This window comes from Stegostoma tigrinum, unplaced genomic scaffold, assembly GCF_030684315.1.
Source record: "Stegostoma tigrinum isolate sSteTig4 unplaced genomic scaffold, sSteTig4.hap1 scaffold_73, whole genome shotgun sequence".
Taxonomy (NCBI): Eukaryota; Metazoa; Chordata; class Chondrichthyes; order Orectolobiformes; family Stegostomatidae; genus Stegostoma; species Stegostoma tigrinum.
In genome coordinates, this window is record NW_026728674.1 from 750,545 (window position 1) to 777,869 (window position 27,325).

At 44.4% G+C, this 27,325-nt stretch overlaps 1 long non-coding RNA gene across 2 annotated transcripts in view; it reads right to left on the reverse strand.

Annotated features, from left to right (window-relative positions):
- LOC132209236 (uncharacterized) overlaps positions 1-22,814 on the reverse strand; it is a 43,032-nt gene extending 20,218 nt beyond the window's left edge. The window contains exons 1-2 of one of the 2 annotated variants that reach the window (XR_009445328.1): positions 22,160-22,814; positions 7,907-7,965 (exon numbers count right to left, since the gene is read on the reverse strand). This is a non-coding gene — a long non-coding RNA (uncharacterized LOC132209236). Of the gene's footprint in view, positions 1-7,906; positions 8,835-22,159 lie in introns of those variants that run through there. The other variant, XR_009445327.1, reaches the window with a different exon arrangement.
- Positions 22,815-27,325: the final 4,511 nt, after the last annotated feature.

Consider the following 27,325-nt stretch of genomic DNA (forward strand, 5'->3'; position numbering starts at 1 on the left):
ATTCCTCAAATTGGGAGACCAAAACTGCACACAGTATTCCAGGTGTGGTCTCACCAGGGCCCTGTACAGCTGCAGAAGGACCACTTTGCTCTTATACTCAATTCCTCTGATCTGATTGAGGCATAGAAAATTATGACAGGCACAGGCAGAATACATTGTGAGAATTCTTTCCCCACGGCACATGTGTCTAAGACCAGATGGCACAAGTTTAAGGTGAGGATGAAACCAGATGGCACAAGTTTAAGGTGAGGAAGTCTGAGGAAAAGCTTTTTCATGTCAAAACTGGTAGACGTATGGAGCACGCTGCCTGAGAGGGCAAGTAGAGGCAGGTATTCTCAACATTTAAAAAGCATCTGGGATGAGCATTTAAAATGCTAGGTCAAAGTAGGCTCTGGACCAAGTGTAGATAAATGAGATTAGTGCAGTTTGGTGTTTGTCGGTAGGCATAGATATGGTGTTTCTATGCTGTATGACTCTACGAGATTGACGGTCACAAAATTTTATTCAACATCTGGCCGTTTATTCCTTGACATTAACTGGATGATGTGCATATTGTGCGCATTATACACGTCATTCTCCAGCACTAACATTTGTAACCGTGAAGAGCATTGCAATCAGAGTGTCGCGATGTCTACATGATCCTGTACAGATCTGACCAAAAGGAATCAAAAGTATATCAGTTTCAATTTTATGATTTAAAACAAAAGTCGCTAAAACTTTCAACTACTTTATTTCTTTCACTGAAATGAAATTAGAACACACTGAAACTTTCTGTCAACAATGTGACTAGTAAGGTTGATGAGGGTCAAGCTGTGGATGTGGTGTATATGGACTTCAGTAAGGCATTTGATAAGGTTCCCCATGGAAGGCTCATTCAGAAGGTCAGGAGGAATGGGATACAGGGGAACTTAGCTGCTTGGATACAGAATTGGCTGGCCAACAGAAGACAGCGAGTGGTAGTAGAAGGAAAATATTCTGCCTGGAAGTCAGTGGTGAGTGGGGTTCCACAGGGCTCTGTCCTTGGGCCTCTACTGTTTGTAATTTTTATTAATGACTTGGACGAGGGAATTGAAGGATGGGTCAGCAAGTTTGCAGACGACACAAAGGTCGGAGGTGTCGTTGACAGTGTAGAGGGCTGTTGTAGGCTGCAGCGGGACATTGACAGGATGCAGAGATGGGCTGAGAGGTGGCAGATGGAGTTCAACCTGGATAAATGCGAGGTGATGCATTTTGGAAGGTCGAATTTGAAAGCTGAGTACAGGATTAAGGATAGGATTCTTGGCAGCGTGGAGGAACAGAGGGATCTTGGTGTGCAGATACATAGATCCCTTAAAATCGCCACCCAAGTGGACAGGGTTGTTAAGAAAGCATATGGTGTTTTGGCTTTCATTAACAGGGGGATTGAGTTTAAGAGTCGTGAGATCTTGTTGCAGCTCTATAAAACTTTGGTTAGACCGCACTTGGAATACTGCGTCCAGTTCTGGGCGCCCTATTATAGGAAAGATGTGGATGCTTTGGAGAGGGTTCAGAGGAGGTTTACCAGGATGCTGCCTGGACTGGAGGGCTTATCTTATGAAGAGAGGTTGACTGAGCTCGGTCTCTTTTCATTGGAGAAAAGGAGGAGGAGAGGGGACCTAATTGAGGTATACAAGATAATGAGAGGCATAGATAGAGTCGATAGCCAGAGACTATTTCCCAGGGCAGAAATGGCTAGCACGAGGGGTCATAGTTTTAAGCTGGTTGGTGGAAAGTATAGAGGGGATGTCAGAGGCAGGTTCTTTACGCAGAGAGTTGTGAGAGCATGGAATGCGTTGCCAGCAGCAGTTGTGGAAGCAAGGTCATTGGGGTCATTTAAGAGACTGCTGGACATGCATATGGTCACAGAAATTTGAGGGTGCATCCATGAGGATCAATGGTCGGCACAACATTGTGGGCTGAAGGGCCTGTTCTGTGCTGTACTGTTCTATGTTCTATGTTCTATGTTCTAATGCCAGGGTTGATTTTAATCAGTCGACAATCTTCACATTTACTTAACTGATCATGCATATATCAAAATCCAATATGCAGGAAGCAGTTTAATGCACCTTAGGACAATCTAAACATACTACATTCAAGTGTAAATCATACATACGTATCAAAGACGTTCAGCAGCCAGTTCAGATACATGTCGACACAGAGTGGCACATTGACCTAGTTTTTGTGATTTTGTTCCAAACCATCATAAATGGTCGTTGAACAGTTGATTACTTCAGTCACATTTAGAAGTTGCTCGTTTTGTGTCAATTTGTGTTGATCGAAGACACATTGTGCTGTGTGCAACTCCAACAGATCCACTACAAAGGAGGAAGAAAACTAACTTTGATTACAGTTTTAACTTATTGGATCTATTAAACAAAATTAATTCCTTTATTTGGCCTAGAAATAAATACAATGATTCACAAAAGTACTCTGGAATGATGGAAACAGGCCATTTCCTTCTCAAATGTAAAATGTCAAATCTAACTCGGGAACCGTCAGTGATGCTGGTCATATTCTGTTGTTTGCTTCAGTAATTTCTGTGGAACAATGGTGGAGGAACAGTAGCTTTATATGTTATGAAGCCCTCCTTGATATTTATGAAGCAGCACTCAGAACAATTTAACCTAAAACATCCATCTCTTTCAACCGGCGTGCATTCTCATTACATCCAAATCCAAAGTACAATCTAATTGGCTCTTCACTTGTTTCCAACAGTGGATCTTACAACCCCTATTTCACTTCGGGTTATCAGCATTCTTTTAAATCACACTATGTCGCAGCTATTAAATGTGTTAATGACACGTTCTTGTTAAGTTTAAAAAGGTGCTCTGTTACCTAGGTTTTGAACTAGATTTCTCTTGTAATTTTGCTATTTTGCCATACATATGGTATGTTCTACAGTGTCTACCAAAAACAATTAGTAGTTAAGCAAGTATCAATTCAATGTTAGTTCACAAGATGCCAACAAAATCTGGCAAACATTGTCAAAACATCGAATGCCAGGCAGAAACATTCACTGCTTTAAAAAAAAATTCCTCTTGACACCCCCCTACATCTTTTCCCCAAAACATGAATGCATTCCCTTCTCCTTGTATCATCATCCATTAGCCATGGGAACACAGCTTTTCCACGTTTATCTTATCCCAACCTATCGTAATCCCTAATGTCTCGATTAACTACTTATTAATCCCCTGTACTCCAATGAAAACAGCATTAGCTAAATTTGATGATAAAATGTCACATTCTTAAAACAAGTTGGGTAAATTTCATTATTATTATTCAAGACTACCAAAATTATTAGTCTTGAAGTTTCGTCACCAGATTTGGCTGCATCATTCCAGTCCTATTTCAAGGCTCAGGATAACTTCTTATGAGCTCGATTATACAGCCCCATCCCACAGATACGAAGGTGGGAAGAACACACAAAATCTGGAGGGCACTGTGCGTACATGTGTGAAAGTTCTGGGGAACTGTCAAGCAGCCTGTCTATCCTTTGACCTCCTGAGACTAATTGATGGCAATTTAAGGGATCCCCTCTGTTGTGTCAGGAGATAGATGTCAATCAGAAAGACAGTCAGCTTTACATGCACAATCCAGTCGAGAAAAAGTGAGTTGGTAGGGGAACATCGTTCACAGGCCCCTTGGCCTGATCCTAGGCACTTCATGCCCTTAAACTCTCATCCAACCTTTTAAAAACCCCTAACAACCCTCGGGGACCCGCCATCCAGCCATCAGCAACTTCAGACTCTTCTGGGCTCTAAGTGGCCAGGAGTTCTACAAGGTAGAACTTCCATCCAAGAGGGTGCCCGCTGTCCTGCCTCCAGCCATTTAATGCTGCAGGGCAGCTGTGAAGAGCATGGGCAGGCTCACATTTGGCATTTCAACTGGGAGAGACCTGAGCAGGAGCGGAGGCAACAGCACCATGTCGAGTACTATTTATCAGACCAAAAATTTCATATCCTAAGCATTCTCTCCAATGTTCTGCCAATTCAACAGTCAGTGCCCAAGGTTAGTAGAAAACCAGAAATAAGGAAAGATTTCAAAGCCGAGAAATAGAAAAGAAACAGACAATAAGAGCTTATTTAAACAAATGAAGGAAGAGGCCAAAGTGAAAGCAGATCCCTTAAAGAATGGAGGCGGCAAAAATAATAATGGGGAATCAGGAAATAGCAAATGAGACAAATAAATACTTTATACCAGTCTGCACAGCAAAAGACACAAATAGCATCTCAAAATTACTTAATTAACAAGGGGCAAAAAGAAGACAGGAAATATCACCAGAGAAGAGGTGCTAGGGAAACTAATGGGGCTAAAGGTCAATAGGTATCCTGCACGCGATGTACTCTGTGCTAGTAAATTAAAAGATGTAGCTAGTGCAGCCTTACTTGGAATACTGCGTGCATTTCTGGTCACCCAATTACAGGAAGGATGTAGAAGCATTGGAAAAGGTTCAGAGGAGATTTACCAGGATGTTGCCTGCTCTGCAGCGAAGGTCTGAGGAAGAAAGGCTGAGGGTCTTGGGTCTGTTCTCATTGGAGAGAAGAAGGTTCAGAGGGGATTTAATAGAGACATACAAGATGATCAGTGGACTAGATAGTGTGGACAGTGAGAGTCTTTTTCTGAGGATGATGGCATCAGCTTGTCTGAGGGGGCAGAGCTACACATTGAGCGATAATAGATTTGAGATAGATGTCAAAGGCAGGTTCTTTAGTCGGAGAGCGATAAGGATCGCCCTGCCTGCTGATGTAGTTCACTCAGCCACATTGGGGGCATTTAAACAGTCCTTGGATAAGCATATGGATGATGATGGGATAGTGTTGGGGGATGGGTTAAGATTAGTTCACAGGTCGGCGCAACATCGAGGGCCAAAGGAACACTGGCTTTGTGTCCCAGAAATAGATCCAGCATTGCACTGTCCCTTACAAGCTCATCTCCATGTTCATGTAAAATAATCTATCAAATGTATTTAAAGAATTATTTCCCAAGTCAAACTTTTGTCTAATCTCAATTAATGTTGTGCAGTTGAAATCCCAGAATATAATTATTATTTTATTAGCTTCTCACCCCTCAGTGAATTCCCTGCTCTTCAACTGCCCACTGCTTGCAAGGCCGATAGCTTAAATTCCTCACAACATTAGCAAACCCTTGTGCAAGGATTTTGGTTCCTTTCTGCTTCAGCTGCAGACCAGCCCACTTGTAGAGGACATACCATCCTCACAAATTCTCCTTCAGATCCAGGAGTCTAAATCCCTCCCCAAACACCAACACTTGAGCCAAGCATTCATCTGTTTTCTTCTCCTTTTTCTTGCCTTCTCAGCATGTGGCACCAGGAATAATCCAGAGATTACAACTTTACAGGTCCTGCTATTTAATCCACTGCCTAGCTCTCAGAACGCTTGGTGCAAGCGTTACCCCAAACCAAATCACTCATCTTACCAATGTGTACATCGAGCTGTGTCTTAGGGTCCTCCTCCTTCAGGATCCCCTTAATGACATTGTTGACCTGGTTAATATGCCACAATGGAGTCACAGGTACGACTGTGCAAAATCTGGTCCACCCAGATCGTCGCAATGGGCAAAAAAGCACACCATTTGTCTCTACTTGCCAGGGGGCTAAGGCAGTTTGGTGTGTCCACAAAGACAACTTTCATTGATGTACCAGAGAAAGCATCCTATCTGGATGCATATCACAGCATGGTTCCTCTAGCTGAACAATCCCTATTTATTATGGCTCTTGCCTTTCTTCTTCCAGGCAGAATTGGAGAGAGCGAGCGCGCGACAGACAGAGCGAGAGAGGTGGGCGATGAGGGAGAGAGAGACAGACAGACAGACAGAATGGGCGACAGAATGTGAGTGTGAGCGCGCCTGCATCAGACAGTGAGAGAGATGTTGCTGAGGTGGAGATAGTTGAGAGTGTTGATCACCAACGATCTCTCCTGGTCCACCCAGATCGTCACAATGGGCAAAAAAGCACACCAATGTCTCCATTTCCCCAAGAGGCTAAGGCAATTCAGTGTGTCCACAAGGACAACAATTATTGATGTACCATAGAAAGCAACCTATCACAGCATGGTTTGGCAACAGCTCTTCCTCAGGTCATAAGAAACTACAGAGTCGTGAACACAGCATAGTCCATTATGCAAACCAGCCTTCCATTCATTGATTCCACCTGTACTTCCCACTGCCTCGGGAAACCCACTGACAAAATCAAAGGCCCTTCTCACCCAACAATTACACTCTCTTCTACCTTTGACTGAAGGGAAGATGTAAAAAAGTTTGTATACATGTGTGAAAAGATTCAAGAACTGCATCTTCACCGCTGTTATTGGGGATCTGAATAGAACACTTAAAATTTTAAATCTAGAACATAGAACATAGAACAGTACAGCACAGAACAGGCCCTTTGGATCTAACTTGGATCTCGCTCTCAGTGACAGCTACAGAGAAGATGTACAATGTTCCATTTCACGAATGCACTTTGTATGGTATGATCTGTCTGTACTGCATGCATAAGAAAACTTCTCAGTGTACCAAGGCACAAGTGACAATGATGACTCAAATCAAATTGACTGTGTGCGAGAGAGAGGTGAGCATATGATTGTGTTCAAGAGTGCAAAGATGGTGCATGAAAGTGTGAGTGTGCGCACGACAGAATGTGTGCGCCAGTGTCTGTGCTTGAGAGTGTGTGAAAAGAATTAGCACAAGGAGGGAGTGTTACAAGCATGCATGAGGCTGTGAGAGTGTCTGTGAGAGCGAGTGACTTTGAGAGCAAGCAAATTTTCAAGCATAAGTGTGTGAGGGAGAGATTTGTCGGGGGGGGGGGGGTGTGTGTCTGTGCGTACTTGAGAGTATGAGCATTGGCAAAAGATCCTGCGACAGTGCATGCAAGTATGCCACAGCATGTGTGCAAGACCGTGCTTGACTGTGTGACAGTACGGAGTATGAATGAGTGAGAATGTGACAGAATGTGTGAGTGAGAGACTGTGTTCCTGGTTCTGTGTGTGTATGGATAGTATGTTTGAGCATGAGGGATAGGATATGCATGTGCAACACAGTGTGACTGTGAACTTCTGTTTGTGCCTGTGAGTCAAGTGATGGGGGATAACAGGGAGAGGAGAGATAATGACAGACAGAGAGAGAGAGAGAGAGAGAGAGAGAGAGAGAGAGAGAGAGAGTGCGTGAGAGAGAGATGAGATGAGGAATAAGAAATGATGAGTGGTCAATACCTGGAGGAAAAAAAGAACCGTGTGTGAGCATTAAGAGAAGCCGCTGGCTGTAATATGGAGGCTATTGTTTTACTGATTGTACGAAACGAAAAGCAAGTGTCACCTCTTGGTGTTAGGGGACAGGAGATGCCCATTAGAGAAGGAGATATAGTCAGCCTTGTTAGAGACAGCAGACACTTTGCAAATGCATAGAAACTAAAATTAAAGCTTTCTTGTCAATGTGTAAAGAGGTGAGACAAATATGACCGGCTAATATTGTACCTTTGCGCTCAGTAAAATGATAGAATCATGATTCAGGGAATCCTTACAATGTGGAAACAGGTCCGTCAGCCCAACACGTCCACACTGCCCCTCAAAGCATCCCACCCAGACCCATCCACCTATAACTCACCTAACCTACACATCACTGAACACCTTGGGAAATTTAGCATGGCCAATCCACCTAACTTGCACATCTTTTCACCGTGGGAGGAAACTCGAGCACCCGGAGAAAACCCATGCAGACACATGGACAATGTGCAAACTCCACACAGACAGTGACCTAAGGGCGGAATTGAACCCAAGTTGTTAGTGCCATGAGGCAGCAGTGTTAACCAGAGCCCCTGTGCTCTTTATTATGCTCATTAAGCTGCAAGCATTTTTTTTTAAGAAAGTAAACTTACCATCGTCACAGGATGCGAGTGCTTTCAATTTCTGTCAGCTTGGAGAACTTTATCCGCATCTGCAAGGGCAAGGTGATGGCAATGGTGTGAGACTGGTCAATATTCTGCAGCTCGCCGTGCAAAAAATTAACAGCATTTCCAATGCTTTTTACCTCGGGGCATAACAGAAAGACAAGAACATGAAAAAATCCTGAAATCTTCCTCCAATTTCCATCTCAGATGGACCATCCCTTCATCAAAAGCCACAACCAAACTGAACAGTAACTTGGTTCACTCCAAATCAACTATAACGCTAATTTCCAAAACTCAATGTCCTGTTTTTCGAAGATATCTGCATGTTCCATGTAAAATCATGTATTTTCCACTGCCTACCAGGCCAATCATTTGTTCACTATGATCTCTGTCTCTCTCTCTCTCTCTCTCTCTCTCTGTATCTTGCCCTCTTTGATTTCTGTAATTCACGCCCTCCCTACCCTCAGCTACCTGTGCTCATATGCTCGAGGCTTCTCCAATTTTCTGATGTTCGTGCGAATGCTTTAAGATCCCCGCACTGAATGTCAGCAATTTTTTTCAAAAGCCTCAATGACGACTGCCCAGTGGCTCTGACATCCATATTTATCACTATGAAGTGCTTTGAGAGGTTGGTCATGGGTCACATCAACTCCAGCCTCCCACATTACCTTGATCCACTGCAATTCACCTACTGATGCAGCAGATCCATGGCAGATGCCCTCTCCTTGGCTTTACACACATCTCTGGAACGTCCAGATAACAAGGGCATCTACGTCAAGCTCCTACTTATTGACCACATCTCCACCTTCAACACCATAATTCCATCTGCCCATCCTGGGCCTCCTGCAGTGCCACAACAATGCCACTCAAAGGTTGCAGGAACAGTACCACTTATTTTGCTTGGGAACCCTGCAGCCTACTTGTACCAGTGTGGACTTCACAAGCTTCAAAATTTCCCCTCCCCACCTACATCCCAAAACCAGCGCAGCTCATCCCCACCTCCCTAACCTGTCATTCCTCCCACCTATCCACTCTCCCACCTCAAGCCCTACCCCCATCTCCTACCTACCAGCCTCAGCTCCACCCCCTTGGCCTGGTCGTCCTCCCTGGACTGACCGATCCCCTCCCTAACTGCCCACATACACTCATCTTTACTGGCTCTATCCGCCGCCTCTTTAACCTGTCTGTCTCCTCTTCACCTACCTTCTCCTTTATTCAGAGACAAAGGGAACTGCAGATGCTGGAGAATCCAAGATAACAAAGTGTGAAGCTGGATGAACACAGCAGGCCAAGCAGCATCCCAGGAGCACAAAAGCTGACGTTTCGGGCCGAGACCCTACATCAGAGAGGGAGATGGGGACAGGGTTCCGAAATAAATAGGGAGAGAGAGGGGGAGGCGGACCGAAGATGGAGAGAAAAGAAGATAGGTGGAGAGGAGAGTATAGGTGGGAAGGTCGGGAGAGGATAGGTCAGTCCAGGGAGGACAGACAGGTCAAGGAGATGGGATGAGGTCAGTTGGTACGAAATGGAGGTGCAGCGTGAGGTGGGAGGAGAGGATAGGTGAGAGGAAGAACAGGTTAGGGAGGCGGGACAAGCTGGGCTCGTTTTGGGATGCAGTGGCGGGAGGGGAGATTTTGAAGCTTGTGAAGTTCACATCGATACCATTGGGCTGCAGCGTTCCCAAGTGGAATATGAGTTGCTGTTCCTCTGCACCCTTCGGGTGGCATCATTGTGGCACTGCAGGAGGCCCATGATGGGCATGTCGTCTAAGGAATGGGAGGGGGAGCTAAAACCGTTCGCGACTGTGAGGTGCTGCTGTTTACTGCGAACCGAGCGGAGGTGTTCTGCAAAGCACACATGAGGTTTTTTTCTTCTAGCTTGCACTCACTGGAGCACTGCAGCAAGCCTGAGACAGAGATTTTGGACAGGGATCATGATGGGGCGCTCAAGTGACAGGCAATTGGAAACCTGGGGCCATTCTTACGGCCAGAATATAGGTGTTCTGCCAAGCGGTTGGTCAGTCTGTGTTTCGTCTCCCCGATGCAGAAGGAGACCATATTGTGAGCAGTGAATACAGTAGAATAGATTGAGTGAAGTGTGGGTAAATCGCTGCTTCCCCTGGAAGCCTTGGATAGTGAAGCAGGAGGAAGTAAATGGGCAGATGTTATGCCTTCTGTGGTGGCATGGAAAGTGCTGTTGGGTTATGGGGAGCTGTTGAGAATGGATAAGGAGTGGATCGAGGTGTCCCAACGGAATGGTCCCTGCGGAAGGCTGACAAGAGAGGGGAGGGGAATATATGCTTGGTGGTGGGTTCTTGTTAGAAATCGTGGCTGATGTTCTTCTCGATGTGGATATTGATGGGTTGGTCATTGAGGACCAGGGTACCTCATCAGGGGTGAGGCCAAAGTGTAGGACATGGGTTGGACATGGCTGAGATATCTGTCAACCACAAACGCAAGGATGCTCAGTTGAGGAAGAATGTAGACATTTCGGAATCCCTCCAGCAAAAGATGATATCATGAGAACAAGTGGATCTGTCTGGACAGTCCTGTCTGAAGATTTTGTGATGTAAGACTCTGTTGTTTGTCATAAAGGATATGGTTGAGTGATCATATTCAAATAGAAGAGTCCAAGAATGTGAGGCTGGAGAATGGGTTGAGAACCATGACTCTAGGATTCCTCTGCATGTCTATGCTTGGCTTGGGCTACTATGGTTACCTTGTCCCAGTTTTGTATGACAGGCGTGATTCTCCACCCATAATGCAACCAACAAGCAGATACAATTGGGCCCCCACATACAAACCCATACAGATCAAAACCGGAAATGACAGTACTCATGGTAACAGACCGGACAGTATAAATTCCAGACAGAGTAGAGTAACATTGTTTTGTTGGAGGCTCTAGTGATGATGTCATTGATCATGGTGACGAAACGTCTCAATGAAAACAAGCCAACTCGGCGAGCAAGTCAACAACCGCAATTTGAACTACCTTGTTCAAGTGTTTCATTTTTGATCTTGAATGTTAAATCTCGCTCCAACACAGGGATGGAAGATGACAGTCAACAGCTGCATTCTAACTAATTCATATCGAATCATTGTTTTGACCAGTTCGGAAACATGTAGGTTAGGTGGATTGGGAATGCTGAATTACCCACATTGCCCACGGATGTGTAGGTTAGGTATATTCGCCATTGGAAATGCAGGCGGACAGGGATAGAGTAGGGAATGGGGATGGGTCTGGGTGGGATGCTCTTTGTAGGGTTGCTGTGGACTTGTGGAACTGAATGGCCTGTTTCCACACTGGGGATCCTATAAAACTAGGTTTTACTCAATTCAAGAGAGAGAGAGTTTATCAATTGCTAAATGCAAGAAGTCATAAGGCACCACAAATATGCACAAGTTAGACACAAGAAATTAGCTCAAAAAACATAAAAGTTAAGAGGGATACGGATAGTTCAGAATTTGGATTGTTTGTGAAGAATAGAAAGTGGGATGTTGTGGCCACTAAGTTGGGCGATCCCTGTAATGCTGATATGAATTCAGCAGTTAATTTTGAGATTCTTGTTGAAACTCTTTTGACCTTGTTTCTTTTTGACATCGCCCTGGTTTGCAGAGCTCAGAGCAAGAGATTGTCTTTTCTTCTTAGCTGCAGCAGAGGCCTATGAAATGGCTGTCCTAGAACTGCGACCTCCACAACTCCGTAGACCACACGAGCATATTCGCCCAGGAATACACACACACTGACATTAAAGAACTATTGGGATAACAATACTCAGCATGGGACTGGAAAGGACAGCATGTAGAAACAGAAAACAGCTGTAAATAGTGTCAAGAGGTCAAATAAAGTTATAAAGCTAAATTAATGACTCTTTGCTTGCGTGCTCATTGTATTCAGAACAAAATCAACAAATTAAGAGCACACATACAGGTTGACGGGCATGATTTGAGAGCTATTACAAAGACATGGCTCTAAGGAGATCAACACTGGAGGTAAATGTGCAGGGCTACGTGACATTCCAAAAAGACAGGCAGGAGGGAAACTGACTGTAAGCGATGAAATTACTGAGAGAACAAGAAACAATCTTCAATCAGAAGATGTAGAATCCAATTTTATTTATTTGTTAATGGGAGGAGGACATCATTAGCTACGCAGTGTTTATTGTCCATCCCTCGTTGCCCAGGGGACAGTTCAGAGTCAATCATATGGCTGTGGGTCTGCAGTCACAAGTAGGCCAGACCACGTAAGGATGGCAGTTTGCTTTTCTAAAGGACATCAGTGAAGCAGTTGGGTTTTTCTGACATTTGGCAATGGATTCATGGTCATCATTAGATTCTTCATTCATGATTTTCTTTTATGTTCAATTCAAATTCCACCATCTGCTGTGCTGTGATTTGAACACAGGTCCCCAGAATGTTATCTAACTCTCTGAATTAACAGTCCAGCAATACCACCACTGGGCCATTTCCTCCCCAATCTTGGAACAAGAAAACCTGTAGCTGACTCCCACATGGGGAAAAACACTGAACCAGGAGCTTCTTCAAACGGGGTGATCGCCTCTCCTTACATTTTAAGATAGCTATGAACAATTAGGAACTTGTGGGAAGCTACTAAATTGGGGGAAGGAGTATTAGGTAGGAGCTGAGTAGTATTCATTGGGAGGAGCTTTTATTGAACAAGTCGACATTTGATACGCGGGAGTTATTTAAAGACCTACTGATCAGCGTTTAGAACTGGCCTATTCCAGGGAAGGAGGAATGACAAGGATGGCAATCTAAGGACATACGGACATAAGAAATAAAGCAGGAGTAGGTCATCTGTCTCTTTCAGCTCACTCCGCCATTCAATAAGGTCATGGCTGATCTTTGTGCGGACTCAGCTCCACTTACCCCGCCATTCACCATAACCCTCAATTCCTTTCCTGTTCAAAGATCTATCTGTCTTGGCCTTTAAAACATTCAATCAGGGAACCTCAACTGTTTCACTGAGCAGAGAATTCCACAGATTCACAACCCTTTGGATGAAGCAGCTCATCCTCAATTCAGTCTTAAATCTGTTCACCCTTATTTTGAGGCTGTGCCCCCCAGTTGTTATTTCACCCATCAGTGGAAACAACTTCCGTGTATCTTTCCTATCTATTTCTTTCATCATTTTAAAAGTTGCTATTAGAACACCCCTCATTCTTCGAAGTTTCAGTGAGTGCAATCCTAGTCTCCTCAATCTCTCCCCATACAGCAACATTTTCAATTCTGGAATCATTCTTGTGAAGCTCCTTTGCACCCCCTCCAGTGCCAGCACATCCTTTCTAAAGTGAGGAGACTAAAACTGTACAAACTACTCTACATCAAGCTTTACCAGCACCCTATACAACTGGAGCATCCCCTCCCGATTTTTAAACTGCATCACTCGAGCTATAAGGGACACTATTCCATTTGTTGCCTCAATTACCAGCTGCATCTGCAAACGTTCTGTGATTCATACACAAGGTTGCCCAGCTCCCTCTGCATAGCAGCATGCTACAATTTTTCACCATTTAAGTAATACTCCATTTTGCCCTAATTGCTACCAAAATGGATAGCCTCACATTTACCATCATTGCACTCCATCTGCAAGACCCTTGTCCATTCACTTCAACTTTGTGTCCATCTGCAGATTTTCATTATCCTCTTTACTCTACCACTCATTTTAGTGTTAAATGTGATTTGTGAACTGTAATAGTACATGGAACAACACAGCGCAGAACAGGCCCTTTGGCCCTCCATGTTGCGCTGACCTGTGAACTAATCTAAGCCCATTCCCCTACACTATCCCATCAGCATCCATTTGCTTATCCAAGGGCTGTTTAAATGCCCCTCATGTGGCTGAGTTAACTACATTGGCAGGCAGAGCATTCCACCCCCGTACCACTCTCTGAGAAAAGAACTTGCCTCTGACATCTGTCTTAAATCCATCACCCCTCAATGTGTAGCTGTGCCCCCTTGTACCAGCTGAAGTCATCATCCTCGGAAAAAGACTCTCACTGTCCACCCTATCTAATCCACTGTTCATCTTGTATGTCTCTACTAAATCCCCTCTCAGCCTCCTTCTCTCCAATGAGAACACACCCAAGTTCCTCAGCCTTTCTTCATAAGACCTTCGCTCCAGACCAGGCAACATTCTGGTAAATCTCCTCTGCACCTGTTGCAACGATTCCACATCCTTCCTGTAATGGAGCGACCATGCAATATTCAAAGCGAGGCCGCACTAGCGTTTTGTAGAGTTGCAGAATGACATCACGTCTCCGCAACTCAATCCCTCTACCAATGCAACCTAAAACACCATCAGACTTCTGAACAGCACTATCAACCTGGGGGGCAGTTTTCAGGAACCTATGTACATGGACACCAAGATCCCTCTGTTCATCTCCACTACCAAGAATCTTTCTGTTGACCCGGTGTCCTGCCTTCCTATTATTCCTCCCAAAGTGAATCACCTCACATTTATCCGTATCAATCTGCATTTGCCACCTTTCGGCCCAATTTTGCAGTTTATCCAAGTCTCCCTGCAACCTGCAACATTCTTCCACAATGTCCACCACTCCATTGTCTTTAGTGTCATCTGCAAACTTACTAACCCATCCACCAATGCCTGCATCCAAGTCATTTATAAAAATGACAACAGCAGTGGTCTCAAAACAGATCCTTGAGACACACCACTAGTAATCAGACTCCAGGCTGAATATTTTCCATCAACCACCACTCATTGCCTTCTTACTGAAAGCTAGTTTCTAATCCAAATGGCGAAATCTCCCTCAATCCCGTGCCTCTGTATTTTCTCCAATAGCCTACCATGGGGAAACTTATCAAAGGCTTTACTCAAGTCCATGTACACCACGCCAACTGCCCGACCCTCATCCACATGATTGGTCACCTTCTCAAAACACTCAATGAAGTTTGTGAGACACGACCTGCCCTTGACAAATCCATGTTGACTATCTCCAATCTCATTGTTGCTTTCTAGATGATTATAAATCCTATCTCTTATAATCCTTTCCAAAATTTTTCCTACAACAGACGTAAGGCTCACAGGTCTTTAATTGCCTGGGTCATTCTTACTGCACCTCTTGAACAAGGGTACAACATTTGCACTTCTCCAGTCCTCTGGTACGAAACCTGTAGACAATGAGGACTCCAAAATCAAGGCCAAAGGCTCCACCACCTCCTCCCTAGCTTCCCAGACAATCCTCGGAAAAATCCCATCAGGCCCAGGGGTTTTATCTACCTTCACACGTTGTCGAATTGATAACACTTCATCCTTACTAACCGTAACCTTTTCAATTCTAGTAGCCCGTAACTCAGTCACCTCCTCTGCAATATTCTCCTGTCGCTCAGTGAAAACAGATGAGAAATATTCATTTAGCACCTCTCCAATCTCCACAGCGTCCACACACAACTTCCCACTTCTGTCTTTGACTGGCCCTTTGCCTAGCCCAGTCATCCTCTTATTCCTCACATACCTATAGAAAGCTTTAGGGCTCTCCTTTATTTACCAGCCAATGTCTGCTCATGTACCCTCCTTGCTCTTCTTAACTCTCTCTTTAAATCCTCCCTAGCTAATCTGTAGCTCTCCATCACCTCATCTGAACCATCTGGTCTCATCGTCACATCAGCCTCCCTCTTCTGCTGAACAAGAGATACAATTTTTTTAGTAAACCACGGTTCCCTTAGCTTATTGCTTCCTCCTTGCCTGACAGGGACGTACCTCTCAAGGACATGCAATATCTGTTCCTTAAACCAGCTCCACAATTCAATTGTCCCCATCCCCTGCATTTTGCTAACCCATTCTATGCCTCCTAAGTCTTGCCTAATCGCACTACAAGGGAGGAATGGAGAAGCAGATAGTGAAGGGGACTATCAGAGATTACAGAACAGAACAGAGATAGACTGGAGAGTTGGGCAGGTAAATGGCAGATGGAGTTCAATCCAGGCAAATGCGAGGTGATGCATTTTGGAAGATCAAATTCAAGGGCAAACGAAACAGTAAATGGAAAAGTTTTGGGGGAAATTGATGAACAGAGAGATCTGGGTGTTCAGGTCCATTGTTCCCTGAAAGTGACAATGCAGGTCAATAGGGTGGTCAAGGCGGCATATGGCATGCTTTCCTTCATTGGACAGGGTATTGAGTACAAGAGTTGGCAGGTCATGTTGCAGTTGTATAGGACTGTGGTTCGGCCACATTTAGAGTACTGTGTCCATTACCAAAAGGACGTGGACGAGAGGAGGAAAATTTAGGGGAGATATGCATGGCAAGTTCTTTACACAGAGGTTGGTGGGCACCTGGAACGCATTGCCAGCAGAGGTGGGCAACGCAGACACATTAGCATCTTTTAAGATATATTTGGACAGGTACACGGACGGGCAGGGAGCAAATGGACACAGACCGTGAGAAAATAGGTGACTGGTCAGACAGAGGATCTTGGTCGGCGCAGGCTTGGAGGGCTGAAGGGCCTGTTCCTGTGCTGTAATTTTCTTTGTTGTTTTGACTGACTGGAGTGAGGGAGGGAGGGTGCGACGGCTGGAGCGAGGGAGGAATGGATGGCTGGAGGGAGCGAGCGAGGGAGGAATGGATGGCTGGAGGGAGGGAGCGAGGACTGACAGGAGGAAGGAATGGATGAATGGAGGGAGGGAGCAGGAGGAGGGGGCGGGGGGTAGGACGAGGGGGTTGGGGGGAAGGAGGAGGGGCGGTTGGGGGGAAGGAGGAGGGGCGGGTGGGGAAGGGAGGAGGGGGCGGGGAGAGAGGAGGGGAGGAGAGGGGGTGGGTTCGGTGCCAGGCAGCTGTTCAGGCAGGTACCAGAGATAGTGGGAACTGCAGATGCTGGAGAATCCAAGATCTTGGCCTGCTGTGTTCATCCAGTCTCACATTTTATTGTTCAGGCAGGTAGCTGTGCCCAGGAGCCGGGCGAAGAGGCCTTCTCCCACCTCGGATCCCCGCTCCCGGCCAAGGCGGCGCAGGGCCGAGCCACTGAGCAGCGAGCGCTCCAGCAGCCTGGATGCCTGCTCCTCGCCCAGTGGTCATGCTGGAGGCTGTAGGGTTCCGGGATAGTGGTACGCTGATCCCGATGCAGAACAGCTGGGTCCTCAGTCCCCTCCCGCGAAAAGGGTTCCAGACAGTGGACTCGTCACCGAGGCAGAGTGGGGGGAAAAGGCATGAGTAGGAACAGGAGAGGAAGGGGATTGACTGAGAGGGAGAAAGAGACAGACTGTGTGTGTGAGAGAGAGAATTAGAAATGCAGTCTGATTGCGGATGGGTTGGGTTTAAACAGATTTTTAAACTTTTTAAAAAAAAACTCAATGCTCCCTGCTGAGCGGGTGGAGATGCACGGATAGATAAACACACGGTGAGAGGAAGAGAGACACAGAGAAAGACAGAGCGCCGGGGGTGGGGGCAGGGGAGAGGGAGAAGTTCACAGGGAGAGACGGAGAGACGGAGAGACAGGGGAGAGACAACGGCAGAGACACACACAGAGGGAGGCAGAGACAAGACGAGAGACAGAGAGGAGCGCGCGCGCGCGCGCACACACACACACACACACACACACACACACACACACACAAGAGACAGAGTGAAAGAGAAAGAAAGAGAGACAGAAGTGCACAGCGAGGTGGCAGAGACAAGACAACAGAGAGAGAGAGAGAGACATAGACACAGAGTGAGGCACACACAGAAAGATGGAGAGACAGAGATTGTGTGTGTGGCGAGGGGTGGGTTTGGAGAAAATGGGAGGGGGGAGCGAAGGCGAGAGAGAGAGACACAAAGAGACGAAGACAGAGTCGTAGAGTTGTGCAGCAGGGAAACAGACCCTTCAGTCCAACTCCTCCATGCTGACCAGATATCATAAATGACTAGTTCCATTTGCCAGCATGTTGCCCATATCCCTACAGACCCTTCCTATTCATGTGTCCATGCAGGTGACTTTTAAATACTGTGATTATAATAGCCTCTGGCACTCCTCTGGCAGTTCATTCCATACACAAACTACACTAGGGAGAACACATTGGCTCCAAATCCATCTACCATCCTCAGAGAAAAAGAACAGGAAATAACATGACCAACCCAAGGAAACCTAAACACTTGAATAGAAAGCGGGACCGAACACCAGCGCTTCACTGGAGGCTCACTGATGATTTTGCCTGGAATGGTGACGAATCATCTGAAAACTAACCTTCCAGCTCAGTGAGCAATCTTACATCCAAAACCTCAATCCTGAGCTAAAAATCTTCTCAAAACTCGATAATACTTTGCCACTTGATTGACAGATGCATCCTATTTTTTTTAAAAAATAAACTTTTTTTGTTCGATGTATGACTGACTGACCAGTGTTTATTGTCCTTCCTTAACTGAGACTTGGGAACTCTGCAGCCCAATGGTATCAATGTGGACTTCACAAGCTTCAAAATCTCCCCTCCCACCACTGCATCCCAAAACCAGCCCAGCTCGTCCCCACGTTCCTAATCTGCTCTTCCTCTCCCCGATCCCCTCCTCCCAGCTCAAGCCAAACCCCCATTCCTGACCTACTAACCGCTTCCCGCCCCCTTGACCTGTCTGTCCTCCCCAGACTGACCTCTCCCCACCTACACTCACCTCTATTGGCTTCATGTCCGACCCTTTAACTTAAGACCATAAGATATGAGTCTAAGTAGGGCCATTCGACCCATCAAGTCCACTCCGCCATTTAAATCATGGCTCATGGGCATTTCAACTCCACTTCCCTGCACGCTCCCCGTCGCCCTTGATTCCTGTGAGATCAAGAATTTGTTGATCTCTGCCTTGAAGGCATCCAACGTCCCGGCCCCCACTGCACTCCGTGGCAATGAATTTCACAAGCCCGCCACTCTCTGTCTTAAGAAAAGTCGTCTCATTTCCGTTTTAAATTTACCCCCTCTAATTTTAAGGCTGTGCCCACGGGTCCTAGTCTCCTGGCCTAAAAGAAACAACTTCCTAGCGTCCACCCCTTCTAAGCCACACATTATCTCGTAAGTTTCTATTAGATCTCCCCTCAACCTTCTCAGCTCTAATGAGTACAATCCCAGGATCCTTAGCCGTTCGTCGTATGTCAAGCCTACCATTCCAGGGATCATCCGTGTGAATCTCCGCTGGACACGCTCCAGGGCTAGTATGTCCTTTCTGAGGTGTGGGGCCCAACATTGGACACGGTATTCTCAATGGGGCCTAACTAGGCCTTTATAAAGCCTCAGAAGCACATCACTGCTTCTATATTCCAACCCTCTTGAGATAAACAACATTACATTCGCTTTCTTAATCATGGACTCTACCTGCAAGTTAACTTTTAGAGAATCCTGGACCAAGAATTCCAGATCCCTTTGTACTTCTGCTTTACGAATTTTCTCACCATTTAGAAAATATTCCATGTCTCTATTCTTTTTACCAAAGTGAAAAACCTCACATTTACTCACATTCAATTTCATCAGCCATTTCCTGGACCACGCTCCTAAACTGTCTCAATCTTACTGCCGCCTCTCCACCTCCTCAGTACTACCTGCCTGTCTACCTATCTTCGTATCATCGGAAAACTTCGCCAGAATGCCCCCAGTCCCTTCATCCAGATCATTAACATATAAGGTGAACAGCAGCGGCCCCACCACTGAACGCTGCGGGACACCATCGTCACTGGTTGCCATTCTGAAAAAGAGCCCTTAATCCCAACTCTCTGCCTTCTGTCAGACAGCCAAACCTCAATCCAGGCCAGTATCTCACCTCGAACACCATGGGCCCTCACGTTGCTCAGCAGCCTCCTGTGAGACACCTTATCAAAGGCCTGTTGGAAGTCTTGATAGATAACATCCGCTGGGTTTCCCTGGTCTAACATACCTGTTACCTCTTCAAAGAATTCTAACAGGTTTTTCAGGCACGACCTCCCCTGACTAAATCCATGCTGACTTGTTCTAATTTGACCCTGCACTTCCAGGAATTTCGAAATCTCATCCTTGACAATGATTCAAGAATTTTAATCAACTACCGAGGTCAGGCTAATCGGCCTGTAATTTTCCATCTTTTGCCTTGATCCTTTCTTAAACAACGGAGTTACAACAGCAATTTTCCAATCATCTGGGACTTTCCCTGACTACAGTGACTTTTGAAAGATCATAGCCAAAGCCTCTGCTATTTCCTCAGCCACCTTCCTCAGAACTCTAGGATATAGCCCATCGGGGCCAGGAGATTTATCAATTTTTAGACCTTTTAGCTCTTCTAGCACTTGCTCTTTTGTAATTCCTACCATCCTCAGCTCTGCCCCCTGGCTCTCCCTAATTGTTGGCATATTACTCATGTCTTCCACTGTGAAGACTGACGCAAAGTACTTATTAAGTTCTTCAGCTACTTCCTTATCTCCCACCACTTGCCTTCCAGCATCAATTTGGAGTGGCCCAGTGTCTACTTTTGCCTCACGTTTGTTTCTTATGTATTGAAAGAAGCTGTTACTATGATTTCTGATATGACTAGCTAGCCTACCTTCGTATTTGATCCTCTCCTTCCTTATTGCTTGTCTGTCTCCTCTGCACCTATCTTCCCCTCTATCCATCTTCAATCTGCCTTCCCCTCTCCCTATTTCTTTCAGAGCCCTCTCCTCCTCCCTCTTTTCTGATGAAGGGTCTAGGCCCGAAACGTCAGCTTTTGTGCTCCTGAGATGCTGCTTGGCCTGCTGTGTTCATCCAGCTCCACACTTTGTAATCTTGGATTCTCCAGCATCTGCACTTCCCATTATCTCTGATGCCAATTGTTTTTATTTTGTGGACAGCTGCTATCAATAGCAAACCAAACAAAAGCTTCATTTGTCATTGTCAAAATTGGTAATAGCCCACGAGCTGCAGAGTGAACAAAAAAAAGTTACCCATTTGCTTGTGACTCTCAGATGGATTTCTTTCCGATTTATTTATTCTTTAATGAGACATAGCTGTTGCTAATTGTCCAGCACAAATTGACTTCTTGAACAGCTTCATGTTGCTGTACACAGACCCACAATGCTGTTCCAAAAGAGATTACTAATATTGACTCAGGAACAATCATTCATTTCCAAATCAGTTTGAGAGTAGCTTGGAGGTGATTTTTACTGGGATTAGTGCTACCATGTCTGATGTCCTTGACCTTGAAGATGAGTTTTCTAAGTCTGGAAAGGCGGGTGTAAGAATAGTTGGAAAAAAATGTGGCAGTGCATCTTGTATATGGACACATTATTGTGTCTTGGAGTTGGTTGTGGAGAGAATGGATACGGTGCCAATCAAGGGGCTGCTTTGGTCTAGACTCAAGATCGTTTCCAGTGTTGTTGGATCTGCACCATCATTGACACACTTCTGACTTGAGAATTGGAGGGCGGCTGCAGGCTTCGGAGTCAGGAGTTTCTACATCAAATCGCAGAGTCGTTTTGCTTTGTTCCTTTGTCTGTTAGTCTGTGGTCCCAAGTGATATCTAAAACCAGGTCATCTTTCTTGTGAGCTTGTTATTCCAAACTTAAAATTTATGTTGAATATCAGATGGAATTTGTTTTATTGACTCCATTCTGCAATCATGTCGATCTGAAAATGTTAACTGCATTAATTAATACTAAGCAGAAACAGACTTTGTAGTAAATGGTTTGACGATTTTCTGTGTCTGGAACATCCCTCTTCCTTCTTGAACGAAGATCGTACCAACCTATGGTACCAAACTGCGAGTCAAACGGACAGGGCTCATAATCTTTAAATTCCTAATCAAAATTAGTGTAATCGTATGGTTCTGTGCAATAAAAGAGAAAGAATAAACAGGTTCCCACAATTTTGCTGATGTTTATGAACAGAATGCACAAATTCAAAAGTTTGCGCTGGCATGTCTGCTTCCTCCAGCCTGTTTAAACTGCTCCATTCAATGTGAAATTTGTGATAAGTTTTAGCACACAGGTCTGTTTCATCTGTGCCACCGCCTTCAGAGTGTATTCAATTCTTATAGACATACATGCTTTCCCCCTTTTCCAGTAATACATTCCTTGAAGAGTTCAATGATATTTGGATGTTAAATCTTATCCTCATATTCTTTAGATTCTCAATCATCACTGAATCTGATGTCACCGCCATTCCATACAGTGTCAAACAGGAGTCAACTGGCATATCCAAATTTTAATTTGAGTTTAGTGCTACACAAATATATTACTTTTTAAAAAATTATATTCAAGTCAACATTAACATTTCATTCCCTGACACCGGATGAACTTACTTTTAAACTCCAATTTTCCTTCAGTATTAAGAGAGGTGAGCCTTTTTGCAAGCGCCGAAAGTCTCCACCAGTTTATGCTAAAGCTTGAGGAACTGTAAGTTTCACAAATATGTTCCTATTAAACACTAATTCCTATTGAAGCAGTATTCAGCTACACTTGTTCAACTAGACAGCAGAAATGGTCAAGATTTTAAAAGCGACTAAGTACTTTGAAGAGGAGTCACTCTTTGAATTAAATTCCATGATGGTGTGTGTGAGTCCATAGGTTCCTCACTCTCAATGAACCATTCAAACTGACATGCAACTACTGAAACACACAGACAAAAAAAACATGAATGTTAACAGTCACTAGGATTTTGAGAGTGATTTGGAACTTGTATTCAATACCTTCTGGGGTAAATCTGTTCCAATCTGGATAGTACTCATTTATCACCATCCCACCTACCTTCCCCAGCACCTCCTCCCTCTCCACACTATTTGTTTCTGAGCTCCCGTCCACCCTCCATTTTGGAGGAAGGGTCCTGACCCAAAACATCAACTTTCTTGAGCCTCTGATGCTGCCTGCTTTCCCCCAGCTCCACAATGTGTTATCTCAGACACCAACTTTGGCAGTTCTTACTATCTGGATAACTCATTCTCACCTTGTAACAAGTGATTTATCATCATTTTCTTTTCAGATTACACATGTACATGTATATACATAAATATACATGTGACACCTTTATGCCTGAACCATGAACCGAGAGGATTTTTAAAATAGTCTCTTCATATCTGCATGCAAGAGAAATCAAGGTCATAATTTTCATTTTAGGAATCACTTAAACACTCAAAGTACTCACAGTCAGTGTCCCATTTCCTTGACCAGTCAATTTGATGAGAATATTTCGTCCAAGAGGAAACCGTAACAGTAATTATATTTTATCATCAAACTCTTCATTGCATCACCAATATTTCCTTGTCTGTTTGAAATGTAAGACAATGAAATAATCATGGACAGATTGGCCAACAATGTAATTTAATGTGTGTTATGGCAACTGAAAATCACAACCATTGAAGAGTGTTCTTTAAAATGCTGTTATCATACAACAGAGTACTTTTTGAGATGCAGTGATGAATATAATTCCTGAGATGCAAAAATATATGCTGAATTAATTCCAAAGAATAACTTGACAATTAAAAAGAAGCGAAGAATCTCTTTACATCGTGATGCTTGTCAGATTGCCACTAGTCAATGGAAATCGTTCAGAACGATTATTTATTGCCAGATGAAAAGGAAGCGTACACATTTCATTTTTACATCTCATCCAAGAGACAAAAAAAAACACCTTTACGAATTCATTGTCAAACAACAAGACTCACTCAAAAAGTCATTTGGCCCATTGAATTTCCTCCACCATTCGGTGAGATCATGGTTGATCTCATTACATTTATTATTGTACAACATTGCCACCAAGCCCTCCTGAAAGCTAATACATTCCAATCCAAGTAACATCCTGGTAAATCTCTGTTTCTGTGCCATGCCTTGTCTTTGCAAATATTTTTGAGTCATCTACAAATTTAGCCACAGCACATTCACATTTTCCTCAAAGTCATTAATAAACAAGCTCAAGACCTGTGGTTCCTTCAGCGTTGCCCCATTTCTTACTCACAATCCAACCCTGGCATCTCTGTCCATTTGTCTGTTCTTTCTATAGGACATGTATCATTGGATATTTAGTTCCCAACACTTATCCCCTTACAACCACATGTCTGTGATACCCAGAACAATACATCTGTCAATTTCAATCTGCACCACAAACTCATTCACTTGGTTTAATACACTCCCTACAATTAAATAAAAGACCTTCAGTCTGGCATTTATGGCCACCCTTCTTATCTGCTGCACCTGAAATGAGACTCCTGACTATTTCCATACTTTTTGTCCTATTACTTGCTCTGGAAACTTTGCTGAGCACTTACTAGCTTCTAACTTTTTCCATAATTTTCCATGCAACTGGACTCACCCGCTCCACACTTTTCACTTTGATGCCCTACCCCCAGACCTAGCTATGTCTTTTGCCAGGATACTTGTCCCAATATGATTCTCATCAAGCCTATGCCACCGGAACAACTCCCTCCTTCCCCATACCAATGCCAATGTCCCATGAATTCAAACACATTTCTGCCATGCCATCATTTGAACAATGCATTTACATCTTCAGTTTTGTTCACACTGTGCCAAATTGCTCAGATAAGAATCCCGAGATTATTACCTTTTGGTTCTGCCTTCTCACTCAGCACCTCAGTGCTCATAATCCCTCAGCAGAACCTCTTTCCTCTTTCTTCCATATCAATGGTACCTGTGTCCACCACGATAGCTGGATTTCTACACCTCCCACTTCAAATTCCTTGGTAGCCAAGACGGAATATCCTAAACCTGGGCGCCAGGCAGGCAACACTACTTTCGAGACTCTCGATCCTAGTCACAACCAACAATGTTCATTCCGCTAACTATACTACCTCTGATTATAACTACATTTCACTTTTTATCCCCTCTTGAATGTCCCCCTGTACCACCGTGCTATAGTCAGTTTACTCATCTTCCATATACCCTGACCTCTCATCCACACAGGAAGAAAGAATCTCAAACCTGTTCGATAAGATCAAAGGCCAAGGTTCCTTCTGCACGACATCCTGGATCCTTCCACCTGCCCTGTCCTTAGTCACAGTCTCACGTCCCTGGCCACTGACCGAGCTTCAGGTAGTTAATCTAAGGTGTGTGACTGCCTCCGGAAACAGAGCATTCCCTGGTAACTCTCCCCCGCATGATTTGTTGATTGGTCGAAACTGAGATTCCAGTTCATCAACCCTGAGCTGGAGTATGGTGTCTGACCACTCCCCCGTCATGGAGGTTTAAATCATCATTGGCCCGGCATCTCCATTTCAATTACTTAAATCTTAATTTGATTTAAAAACATTAGTTTGTAGCCTGTATATATTTCTCCGATTTACTTTCAATCTGAAAATTACCGATAATAGATTCTTAAACCAGTAGCTATCACCAACCAATGAACCGGGTTCACCTTCTGGGTCCCCGCTTCTGGCTTCAATTTGTCCTGTCTCAAAAAAAAAAGCTGACCAACTATCAGGCAAAAAAAGCAAGCAAATAGCACCTCTTACCCTCTGCACTGACTTACCACATTGCCACCAAATTCCCCAAAATATCTATTCACTTGGTGCATTTCACTGTAGATGTGATCTCTCCTTCCTGGCCATGCAAAGCATACTGATCCATAGCAATATACTACCTTCAAAACCTCAGCTCTTAGCTTATTACTTTTGAGTACATTCTCAAATGTTTGCTCAAAGTCCAAATACAACACATTTACTGGTTTTCCTCTACTAATTCTGGTTGGGACTTCCTCGAAAAACCCAAACAAATTAGCCAGACATAATTTCTCTTTCGTCAGGCTATGGTGATTCTGTTTGATTAGATTCTGATTTTCCAAATGTCCTGCTATTATTTTCTTCACAGTTGATTGCCACATATTTCCAACAATTTGCCTCTCTCCTTTTTAAATAGGGATGTCACATCGGCAGTTTTCCAGCCCTCAGATGCTTCTCGAGAATCGAAACCTTTTTCAGAAATTACAATCAATGCATACACCAACTCTGAAGCTCCTTTGTTTGGAATCATAGAAAGTAAACCATCAGGGCAAAGAGTCTGATCTGCTTTTACTCCATTAGATTGTCTACTACTACTTCTGTAATGGTAGTGATGGTGTGGTAGTGATGTATTTAATTCATTACTAAAGAATACAGGGATAAGGGGATCCTTGAAGTATCTTCCACTGTGAAGACTACCCTTTCCTCATTATTGTTGTTTCTTGATTTGAAAATTAAACGGGCCATCTCAGCCTAGCATATAATTGATGGCATTACCTCGAAAACCTTCTCTGCTAAAGTGTTGAATAGATTGCTACCACCTGAAAGAAGTAATTCTTCCCCTGAATTAACAGGCAACTAATATGAAAATGTGGCCTCTGGTCATAAAATATTTCACAAATGGGAGCATTCTCTACGGATATACACTATCAAGCCTCTTAAGAATCTTAAATGCTGAAAAAATAAGATTTCTCTCAATCTTATAAATCCCATCCGCCCAACATTCCTAAGCATGGCAATCCCCTCCTCCATTTCCGAAATCAACCCAGGCAACATTAGGTGTACGGCCTCCGCAGCAGGGGCCCTGTGGCCGGACACCAGTTATAAGTTACCATCCTGCTGCCCCTTCTCTACTTCTGTTTGCGATGCAGTCCTCTGTCCATCCTAATATACTACCCTTGAACCCATGGGCTGCTTTCTTTTGAGTCACCTTATGAGTTGTAATTTATCAAATGCTTTTTTGAAATCTAAACGTACTACATCAACTGGTGGACCTTCATCAGTCATGTTTGTTTCCATCTCAAAGCACTGTAGCAGGACCGCGGGGGCACATCGCCGCGAGCGGCTCAGGACCAGTGAATTCAAATATGAAATTACACGAAAGACAGCATTGAATTTAAAGCATCAAGAGAAAAGGGATTTGGAATCGAGCATTAGTTTGTGGGGATGGAGCAGCGCTTAGAATATTGAGTTCAATTCTGGTTGCTTCATTATAGGAAGGATGTGGAAGCTTTAGAGAGGGTGCAGAGGAGATTTAGCAGGATGCTGCATGGAATGGACGGCACGTCTTATGATGAAACATTGAGGGGGGGCGAGGACTTTTTCCATTGGAGCAAAGAAGAATGAGAGGTGACTTGATAGAGGTATGCAAGATGATGAGAGGCATAGCTGGAGTGGATAGTAAGATTTTTTTTCCCAGGGCAGAAATGACTATTACGAGGGGGAGAAATTTTAAGGTGACTGGAGGAAGGAATAGGGGAGATGTCAGAGGTAGGTTCTTTACACAGAGAGTGGCGGGTGTGTGGAATGCGCTGCTAGCAGTGGTAGTGCAGTCAGATACATTTCAAGACTTTTAAACGACTCTTGGATCGGCACATGAAGGATAGTAAAATGAAGGGTATGCAGGGTAGTTTGATATGAGTGGGATAATAGGTCGGCATAACATCGTGGGCCGAAGGGCCTGTACTGTTCTTTGTTCTCTGTTCAGCCAAAGGTTCTTTCCTTTTGGGGAGAGGGTAATTT